At 37.5% G+C, this 9827-nt stretch overlaps 1 protein-coding gene across 1 annotated transcript in view; it reads left to right on the top strand.

The window, feature by feature from the left end:
* PLPPR5 (phospholipid phosphatase related 5) overlaps positions 1 to 9827 on the top strand; it is a 262285-nt gene that overhangs the window by 196662 nt on the left and 55796 nt on the right. The gene's annotated exons all lie outside the window — the stretch shown is intronic.

Below are 9827 nucleotides of genomic sequence, written 5' to 3'. Positions count from 1 at the left end.
GTAAGAAGACACTGTAGATACATTTCTACTTTCTTGGGTGTGTTTTTTAAGAAAACGCTCGCAGCAGCAGCAGTTTTATATTTTACCAACATATTTATGTTTATCTCAGCATGGACTGCTATCTGCTAGCTGGCAATCACTTATGGCAGCTGTGAATAAAAAATTTCTGCCCCCATGCTGTCAGTTCTTTTTCCCCAGTTCTTTCATTAGAGGGAATGAAGGGGGATCCCTATGCCTGCAATTTCATTTTAAGTGACTGTGATGTTCCGAAGTGCCAGAATCCAGCAGAGTGAAGTACCTCTGAGCTGGACCCATATAGATATTGGAAGTTAAATCTTGATAGTAAAACTCCATCAGTCTAGAATTCTTTTTGTTTATCACTCTTAAACCACCTTACATTTGAGGGTAAATATCATTATTTTCATTTTAAAGATAGGAAACAGTGGAACAGAAAGTTACTTTAGTTGTTCAAGGTTGTTGAGGAACCTAGACATTGTGGAATAATGCATATTGAGTAACTTAAGCACCATCTATACCAGTTTGTGTTTCTTTTGTTTTTATTTTTGAGACTATGCTTACTGAAGGCACTATAAACAATTCCTTTTCTTTACTCAGATGCTTGTAGATAATGCTCATAGTGGAAATTACCCCAGTTATGTCTGTCCTGCTGTGGAGTTGGAGCTGCAGCACAGCATATATCTATTTGTTTCTATTTGATCTGACTTTAAGGTGGCTTACTTCAGCCCCACCATGAACTCAGCAAAACTGGCCAGCTGCAGGGATTTTGGAGAGCCTGGCTGCTCTGGCTATATCCCCACTAGTAACCTAATTATGCTAAAGCTAGCCTAGCCAGCGTTAGATCCAGAGGGGTATGGATAAAGAAGCTGCACAACCATAACGGGATGTGCGGCGAGGGACATGCTCATTGCATTCAAGTTTGTAAGGCTGGCAGGTATAGCCCCTTAATCCCTGTAGTAAATCTTGTGCTAGTGTTTAGGTGTAAATGAATACGTTGCAGTCATGCAAGGCCTGTGGTGTGGAAATGTCCCATTTCTGGCTAGGTACAAACTCACTTCTAGAGAATGGACAAAACTATGCTGTAAGAAATATATGATAATCTTGTGGAACCCAATAAAATATTGGTGTGAAGGAGAAAGTAACTTCTTCATATGGCAGGTTTTACATTGGTAACTCAGTTTAGGGTAGTTGTGCCCATTTCTATTGGCAGAGGTTTTGTTCCCATTTATCTTAAGGCATTTCTACATCCAAAACATTTGGATCACGTGTAAAATTCAGGCACCATTTTGCCTTTCTTTTAATGCATGCTAATTATAATGAAAAGTCTTGATGGTTCATGCAAGGTTTCCAGCTGATTTGGTATAAGGGAACCTTAGGGAAATGATTAAACTGTATTTTGAGCACAGTATTTCCTGACTTACTCATACACACTGGTACCGTTGGATTCTGTGGACTGCAGATCAAAGTAGAACATCTTCAGGTAAACATTGCTTAGGCTGAGGGAGAGTAGGACATTTGCATTCAATTTTTGGCTCAACCACAGACTTCCTGTGCCATATTGAAAATGCCACTTGGGCCTTACGTCCGAGGCATTTGGGCATTGTTACACCTGGATTTTAGTCAGCCCGTTTGATAGCAGTTCCAGGGGTTTCAGTGGTGCTTAACGTTGGACTAAAGAAGTAAAAGTTGAGGACCATTAAGATCCCCCCGTGGATCTAGTTCCTAGACTCTGTGTCTTGGTATCCACCTCCTTACCTCACACTGATACTGGGAAACTAGTGTTCTGGTTGCTGTAGGATGCTTAGATCCTTCTGATACATTTAGAGACATCTGATAAACGGAGAGTGGGTGGTGTCACAAATTGAGGGACAATATAGCAACATGCCAAAGAAAAGTTTTTTACGGTGTAAATATTATGACTTAAGTGACCTTTCCTGAAGAAATTTTCATCCTCCATAAGGTCTTTCTTCTTTGCGTTTTAAATTACCGTGGTTTTTTATCAGCGCATTTTGGAATTTGCTTCCATGTGGATAGAAAATTGCTTCATTGTCTGGCATTATTTCTGTCACATCATTTCAGCTCATTTTGTAACTTGGCAATTTATGTTCACTGTTTGCAAGTAATGTTTGTGATCCACTGTGACACAAATCACTGCAGATCCACTGGCTTTTCTTGCTTGTGCTATGTCATACTGAGACAGCATCAAGATGTATCATCAAATCTAATGGCATTAGGGGATCCAAAACTGATGACTTCATGATACTGTTATGTAAGTTTATGTCATGGAAGTCGTTAGGGAGATGGTACAGAGCAGCTAGAGCTGTAGATGGGGATCAGGAGACATGATTTCTATTCCTAAATGTTGGGGGGAATTGCTTAGCCTTATTCAACTTCTGGCTCATTATTTGTAAAATCTGAATAACAATTCTACACCCACATTTGATAACACACACAGATAGAAGTCAACAGACAGGTTGCAGCAGTACTGTATTCTAAAATAATTTGGTTTTTTATCATTGTTCTCCAGGATCAAAAAGTGATCCAAATGTTGTAACAGCTGTAATTCTTTTTTTAAAGCAACTGGATAAGAGAAGTATGCAATATTTGAGCACCTGGGTTTAGGTGTTTGGGTGATGAAAAGGTCTGTGAGCTTTCTTAGCTTTCCTTTAAAAAATTCCTTGTATGTTCCTCAGCTCTCTAGCAGAAGAAATTAGTCCATTCACATACATAAAAGATGTGATAAAGGAACAATTGCACGTGCACTTAGGTTGCAGCTGGAGAGCAAAAGAAGGTATCAGGTAAGGGTTCAAGTATCTGCAGCCATACAGCCACAAAACCAAGCCCTCTATACTGATAAAAGGGAGCAGAAGCCATGAGATGCCAGTGGCAGTAGTGGTGACTCTCATTTGGTGGTGATTGCCTGTAGAGACCTGATGTGTCTGCAAAGTTTATAAGACTGGGCTATCTGTCAGAGAAACTGTTTATTTGCAGAGGCACAGTAGTAAGTGGCTGTGTGTGGCTTTGCCAGCCTGTATTTCAAGAGTTTCTTTTGCATGGGACACAGAAAAAATCTGCTTTCCTGGGAATCTGTCAGCCTTTATTGACTTGCGTATTAGGGACTTTGAAAAGATTTAAGTGGGATGCAGGGTATGACAGAGGACTGTACACAACTCCTAGCTTGCTTCTCAGAGAGGTGTGTCTGAGATGCCATTGCTCTCCATGGCACTGATTTCCTGGCAGCACTTTCTCCTGAGCTCTACAGCAGCTGGGAAGCAGGGGCTTAGCTCTCAGCCAGGGCTTGGCCCAGCACTCCTGGCTGGGAGGTAAGCAGGGGCAGCACAGTGTGCGGCAGCACAGCTAAAGCCACATGAAGGTCAGTAAATACTTTAGCCCTGGCAGGTGTGAATGTGCTTGCTGGAACTTACAGCAGGGAATAGTTACATACGTGTTAGGTTCTATTTCACTTTTTTTAGAAAAATATGACTTTTTCATGAGTAGCCTGCAGGTTAGGAGCAAAAGAAAAGGTGGAGATGAGAATGATTTACATTAGGGAAATTCTAAGATTAGTTTCTGTCTTGCAACAAGGCAGAAGAAGGTTTTCTGCACTTCTTTTGCTCCCAAGCATAGACTCAACTCTACTAAGCAATGACGTTACATCAGGAGATAATTTATTTAGTAGATCCAGCTTCTGTGCTCTTGGCCTTTCTAGCAATATTTAGTGGAATTTGTTTCCTAACTTGTTTCTAACCTTGGGAGAGAAATTATCTAAACAGATAAGATGTACAGAAACTTTCAGTGGTAAGAAAACCAGGGTGTCTTGTAGACTTCATTCTTCTGGTGATAATAAACTCTATACTTTTCAAAATGTCAGCTTTTCTTTACAGAGCAGGCTTGTAAGATACTACTGTTAACCTTTCCAAAAACCTCTCTTCTCTTCAATTCACAGATAGAAAAGGTGCACCTGGATATTCTGTCATCTGTTCCAGATACTTTCATTAGTCTGATTCAAAAAGATTAATCTCTTTTTATCTGTTGATCTGAGTGGATGGAACTAGGAGTTTGTATCTGACTACCTAAGCTAGAGGGAAAAATGTAAATTCTGTAAGAGGTTGAAAGCCCAAAAACTGAATCTACGTGGCAGAACTTGATCTGTGCAAACATTTGTTATATGCTATTGCTGCCAAGAGCTTCTGCTGGTTCAAGGCATCATTTATGCAGTCTTTTAAATACTTGCTTTTCCATATCAGACATTGAATTCTTACAGTATGTTGCTGCACTTGTTTATTTATTGTTTTCCTGCTAGTACGTTTTCCATTAAAGAAGTTAATGTAAGCATCAGATTTTGAGATTAATCTTCTCAAAGCCATTCAATATCAGAAGTTAGTTTCTCCAGAAGTACCAACTCATGCAGCTATCATAGCAGACCATAAATTTAGATTCTAAAGGCCAATTATTGTCCAAGAATACTGTTCAATTTTCCTTTGACCTAAGTTTTTTCTACCTTGTCCATTCTTATGCAAAAGCTGAGTTATTTCTGCAAGCCCTGAGATATTTTCACTCATTTAGTGAAGTATCTTTTTCTAGCATGTATGCTTACAAGTAACAGCTTAGCTATCGCTCTTTAATGGAGATATTTTAGACATGGCAGTTAGCTATCAAAAATGCTGGCTGGACTCAGTCTTAACTACCCTGAATATAACTGTACTAATCTTGTAACTACTTAGTATCACCAGGTGCAAACTTTCTAATCTTGCACACTTTTGCAATGTTATGCTTAGGCATTCTCCTACTAAAAGCATTAATTGGTACTATTTAAACAATCTATTTTATGTGGGTTTTATGGTTTTCTTTTTTCCCACTCATTCATATAAAGATACTCACTGGAATTTCTAGAGAAGGTATAATTCTTTCACCTGGTATTAACTTTTAGGAATTACTAAACTTACCCTTTTTGAATGCAGGAACCAGAATATTCCTAACTCTGGCAGTGGGCAGATATATTAATATAAGTACCTGTAAGAATATTGACTTCTATGTACTTCAGAATTACTTACATTCATCAACTACCTATCAAAGTTTTGTGAAAAATTTACCTTAATGGGCAAGGGAATTCTGACTTCTTAGACTAGAGCTCTCAACCGTGCTTAACTACACTGATAGGCTTCGTCCTAATTTAGCTTTTGTTGGGGATACTTTTTGTAGCAATACAGCAGTGGTTTTTTTCATGCTTCTCAGGAGATCCTAGTTGACATTTATCTCTGCCTTGGATATGCACTCTGCAGAGCTCTTTATGCAATTTATTCTCCATTGAATTTTGAGCTTTCTCATGGCTGAGAATCAAGATGGCTCAGCCAATTTACAGCTGATTCAACAGGAGGTCAATCTTAGTTTCTCCTTTACTCTTTGGGTTCCAAGGATTTCTTTTCTGCCAACGAAGGACATTATTTATAATCTTTCTCTTGTGTAATTTTCTCAGGCTACCAGTTTTTTTCCTCTTTTTCAAGTATCTTGTTGACAGTCTTAAAACCTGGCCAGTAAGATATTTAGCATACGAAGCAGAAACTAGTTGCATATGAATGGCTGAACTGCAGTTTTGTAAATTTGTGCTGACACCAGAAAGCCAACAAGGAAGTAAATAAAAAGCATTTCACATCTCCCATCAAAATAGGCAGTCTTCAAAATCTCAACTTATCAATCACTATTGTAATTTATAACTCTCAAAATATATTTTTTCTTTAAATCTAGTATTTTTGTTTTTCAACGGACCTTAAAGATATTGCACTGAAGTGAAACACTAGATATGTATCCTGGAGTCTGCACTTAGATGAATAGAATGTTGTTTCTATTTCTAACAAGTATATTTGTTGCTCTTCATTTACTTGTATATTTATTCCCATTCCAAGACTTGTAATCCCCTTTAGGTATGGAGTAAGATGCCTGATAACTCTTCTTTTCAATGTGACATGAAACAGTACATGAACAGGGAAATACAATATTAAAATGTCATGCAGATTTGTTTCTAATAATACTGTTATGTATTTTGATGTCTTCTCCATGATTTAGCTCTTCAGGCTCTGCATAGCCACTTGAATGCAAAATGAAGGTCCTGAAAGGAATTACAAAAAGTATCAAGATTATGAAAGGCAGTTCTATCATAATAATAAAAACAAAAAAAAAAAAAATTAAAATATATTAAACTTTTAAATTATGTGGTAAGAAAATGAAAACTGTTTTAAAACAATTAAAAAGTAAATAAATAAATTGTAACTGAAAACCCCACTTCATAGCTTTCAGCAACTTTGGCTGTCCTTGGCTCGCTGCTTGGTAGAAAGCTGTTCCTTCAATTACAAGTAGCCCTTTGAATAATTTTGACTTAGGGGAAAATATTTTTGTCTATCCTGCATATTTCTTGAGGCATCTGAACTGGGGACATGATTTTTTTTTCCCTAATCTTGCATCCCATTAACTGCTCCTAGTTTATGGCTTCAGATACAATCATAACAGCTGGCACAAAGAAGTTGCTTTAGGGAAAATCACAAGCTTTGAACTAGGAAGTGAATTGCTTGGACAGTATTTGTCATTATATTTGTCCAGATGTTATAGAGATCATCTTAAAGAGTAATTGTCATGACTGACTGTCCTTTAACCCCATTCTAAAAACAGAAAAAAAAATATTGGTCCTTTTAAAATCTTGCTGAATTTGATGTATCAATGATTTGACAAAGAGTGTGGAGGGAAATACATCTCTAGAAACTGTGTGTGAGTCTCCCATTCCAATAGAGTCTTCCCTTCCTTTGTGAAAATAAGTTTACCTGCTTAGAATCTGACCCTTGTGAATGTTATTGCCACGTATTGATTAGCCTATATTTACTACACTGTTCATTTAAATAGCTTTTGGACAGAAATTACCTTACATGAAAGTAATTCACAGTTCTTTTCAGTTGCCAATTTCTGTAATTCATTTTAGTAACTCTTTAAAATGAAAAATATATGTGCCACAATAGATATCTGTTCCATCATTGCTAGACAGGAATAGTCCACTGTTAGATACAGTCCCCAGGGGGCTCTGGCTATCTGTGTAGTATTTTACTTTCAAGAATAGCAACACACTTTATTTGACAATGCCCTGAAAAATTAAACTTCCAACCATATATAACAGGATGATAAGCATTCAGAGAGAAGAGGATTTCAACACTAATCATTCACTGAGAGCAATGCAACTAGGGGAGAAAGAACTGACGTTGATGAAAAGCCCTAATTGTGCTAATGAAACTTTTTAATGTCTTCCACTGACAAGGGAAGCATTGGCAAGCTGCTTCTTCTTTGAAATGGATAAAGCATAGTAATTCAATAAATGTTCTTTATTTGTAATGTAATCTTCCCAAGCAATTTCTGAGTGTAGCTTTCATAAACCAGTAACACCCTAGTAAGCAATTTCACTGTAGCAGATAATTGTTTAAGGACTTGCATAATAGAGAATCAGATGCAAGTAAGTAAGGGTTGTGTCATTCACCCCAGGCATTGCAGAAATGAGCCACCTTCTCCTCTTTGTTCATCTTCACCTGCTGGTACTGAATGTGATTGTAGTAGCCAGTAACATGAAGCAGGTACTGTTTCTCCTGCTTTTCATAATGCCCATTTTAAGAAATAGATCAAAGCACAAGAAGGCAGGAAGAGAAGATGCCAAGGACAGCAGTATCCAAGGAAGCTTTAGTCTGAGGGAAACTAATTCATTAAAGATTTTTTTTTCTGTAATTGTCTTGAAGGTGAAGAGGTTTCCAGAATTTTTGCTCTTCTCCCTGATGCAATGACTTTTCCAGCCCTGCTCACGAGAAATGCAGGGAGAAAAAACATACCTGGCATCCAGTCAATGTGTTGTGGTTTGCCCCTCCTGCTGGCTATCCTAGAAGGAAGGGCATTGTAAGTTCTGTACCTATTGGATATGAACAAGGAGTTAAACTTTCCTTTCTCTCTGGGATATTTTTAGTATGCTTAGGGATATTTTTAGACAGTGGAAGTATTTTCTAAGAACTTGTATAGCAAAACTATCTGATGGGTTTATAAGTCTTGTTATTCTGTATTTCTTTAAAACACCCCCACTGGTGATGTTTTTCTTGAAAACTGATATTAAAAGATTATGTAGAAGTATCTATTCATTACTTGAAACTAGTAAGATACAGTTGCTGTGTATCAACAGCAATGAAAATCTCTCCTTCCAAGATTTTTTTCTATCTTTGGGGAAGATTATAAGACATGGGGAAGATTACACAACAAAAGCTGCTCTGCATCCCCATTTTCATTACCCTTGTTTCTGGAGCTAGTTACAACGTTATTGTAAGACAGTTGAGATATTAAGTAGAGAATGCATGATTAAAACCTGTGTGGATGATAGTAGTTTTTTAGAGTCATACATAATACACCATACATGGTTTTCCTAAATTTATTGTTATCTTTGGCTGTGTATCTAATGCCAAAGTCAGCTGGGATAAATCTGATATTCTTCCCATTTCTGTGGGATGACTTTTTTTTCCCCCTAACCGAAATTTTAAATATTTCTAATGGAATTAAACACTGGACATTAGGATGCCTAATAAGCTAAATAATTTGCTTAAATCCAATTTGGATACTGTCCTAGTTACTGTGGAAGCAGTATTCAGCATGCTGGATATTGGCATTGCTCTATGAAGAAAAGGTTAATGCCATAAAAATTATGTGTGTTAGGATGGTTGTATCTTTTTAGCAACTGCCCACTCCATTTCCCAAAGGTTAATTTTTGTGCTGGCTTAGTGAGAATCTGATTCTGCAGCCCTTATGTTCTGTACTCAGATCTCCTACTGATTTTAATTTCTCTAAATCAACAGAATTCTTATGGGGAGGAAAGAGCAAACACTAATAATATTATAATGTCTTCCTATTCCTGAGGCAGTTGTACTTCATATTTACAGCTTTACCACACAGCAGTCAGTTCAAAGTAAACGAGCCTTATATGTTCCGAAGAACAACAGTTTCTGGCACTATGAAAAGTATAAAAACTGCACAATGCTTTAAGGCCATAGGAGTAAAGTCACTAGGTAGTCATAAGAGAAAAGACATACTGATCTCAGTTCTAGCAGGTATCAATTAATCCTCTCCTGAAATGAATCCTTAGGATATTTTATATTCCTTGATTCTGTTCCAGTGGTATGGCCGCCTTAACCCTCTACCACCTGCCAGGCCCACATAGAGCCAGGCTGCCTGTGCATAATCAGGCTCTTCCTATTGTCCTGCTGTCATGCCAGCGTACTAGCTGCCTGCCTGAGCTGTGGAGCTGCTACCTTTTAATCCTTTTGCTCTGACAGGAGCCTACAGAATCCCCCACTTACTGCATTTTCCCACAAGAAACCTGTAGTTTTAGCTTCTGATGTTCTTGCCAACTTTGTAAAAGCACCCTCGCACAAATCTCTCTCCCTACTTTTCCTTCTTTTATCATTTTTTCCCACATGTTCACTTGCCGCTTCTTTCTTTTGGTACAGTTGGTTGTCTGGAGTTAAGCTGGCTAGCTGGATGAATAAGGCATTGAATGAGTAAGGATTTCCAAAAGGAATGATCAAAGTAGAGTTGCATATTAACCAAACAAGCATCTATTTTATTACATAATAATTTGACAGTGTCCCTTATTATATCAGTGATATTCATAATCTAAGCTAATAAATTTCTTACCTTTTAGCCTAAAAATTTATTAAATACAGAGTATTTTTAAATGAGAAGCAATCTCAAGTAAGTTCTATTTAGTAAAGAGATTTAAAGCTTTCGTTATTAGTAATTGATGG

The sequence above is a fragment of the Falco punctatus genome, assembly GCF_963210335.1.
Source record: "Falco punctatus genome assembly, chromosome: 11".
Taxonomy (NCBI): Eukaryota; Metazoa; Chordata; class Aves; order Falconiformes; family Falconidae; genus Falco; species Falco punctatus.
This window is presented reverse-complemented; position numbering and strand designations above follow the sequence as displayed.